The sequence below is a fragment of the Echinops telfairi genome, unplaced genomic scaffold (assembly GCF_000313985.2).
Source record: "Echinops telfairi isolate 266 unplaced genomic scaffold, ASM31398v2 ScPeMD7_2;HRSCAF=8, whole genome shotgun sequence".
NCBI lineage: Eukaryota > Metazoa > Chordata > Mammalia > Afrosoricida > Tenrecidae > Echinops > Echinops telfairi.
The window spans coordinates 43337216-43338549 of NW_022103898.1; the positions used below are offsets into that span (position 1 = coordinate 43337216).

At 38.2% G+C, this 1334-nt stretch overlaps 1 pseudogene; it reads right to left on the minus strand.

The window, feature by feature from the left end:
* Nucleotides 1–542: 542 nt before the first annotated feature.
* Nucleotides 543–696, minus strand: LOC115870845 (annotated as a pseudogene).
* Nucleotides 697–1334: the final 638 nt, after the last annotated feature.

Genomic DNA, 1334 nt, shown 5'->3' on the forward strand with positions numbered 1-1334 from the left:
ATGCTCAACAAATTATTTTATTTGATGATCTCAATTTCTTTAATTTTTATAACTGAATAACATTACAAACCACACAGATTTGTTATGAAATTGAATTTCATCACATCTCTAAATTATGTTTTAAATCACCTGACTAAAATATAGTCGTTAAATTGGAGCTACGATTAGTTAATCTATCAAAATAGTTAACCACAAATTAGGAGTTTTCCTGATTGTTATTAAATGTAATTTATATGAAAAATGTTTCTTTTAAACTAGTACAAATAATTTTTATTTTAAAACATACATTTTATGCAAGTGTCAAAACTTTTGATGCATCTGGTATTATACCCATACTGCAAATTAATAAAATACCATATAGTACTTCATGGATGTTGTTGTTGCTGTAGATATGACCCAGTTCTGACTCATGGGAATTCTATGTACAACGAAAGAAAGGACTGCCAGGTTCTGTGTTCGCCCCACAATAATTGCAATGCTTGAGCCCTTTGGGGCCAGGTATTAATTTATCTCCTCAAGGGTCTTCCCCTTTTTCTTTTTACAGGGGAGATCGTGAACGCAGTCCTCACTACCACAAATTATGCAGTCGAGTTTCCCACCCTGGGGGAAATCGCAGGGGTCAGCACATCCGGAGTGCAACGCGTGAGCCTCGCCCTGGGAAAACCACCTTCATGATGTCCCCTGCCAGGTAAGTATAAGGTCTCCCTCTTGTTCAATGCCTTTCTACTTTCCCAAGCATGGTGACCACAGAGGGCCGGATGGAACTCCCTCTATGGGTTTCTGAGACTGAAACTCTTTCTGAGAGTGGAATGTCTCATCTTTCTCGCACAGAGCCACCAGTGGTTTATGACTGACCTTGCATAACCAGTGCCCAATGCCTAACCACCAGGCCACCAGGGCTGCTGCGAGTCAGAATGGAAGCATGGAAGTGAGTTCGAGCTCTGAGATGGTTGAACCTTTACCAGTTCATTATGGTAGAGTTTCTCTGTGTGTTCCTTCCATGTTTATTTTGACACTTCTGGGACGATTCGGTATTTTGACTAAAAACCTTCTATAGTGCAAATCAAAGCATGAATTATTCCTTCAGTTCTTTCAGTTTGTGAAATGCGGAGTTTATTCTTGTTTCTAAACCTAGATCTTTGCACATTTCATTTTATTATAATATTCGAGAAGCTACCCTATGAAATTCTCTGTGCAGTTCTTTTTTTTCAAAACCATTTTATTGAGAGTTACTACAGACAACCTATCATTCCGTCCTTGAATCACATCAAGCAGTGTTGTACAATTGCTGTCATAAATTTCAAAATATTCTTTTTGTTCTTGAACTCCTTGAC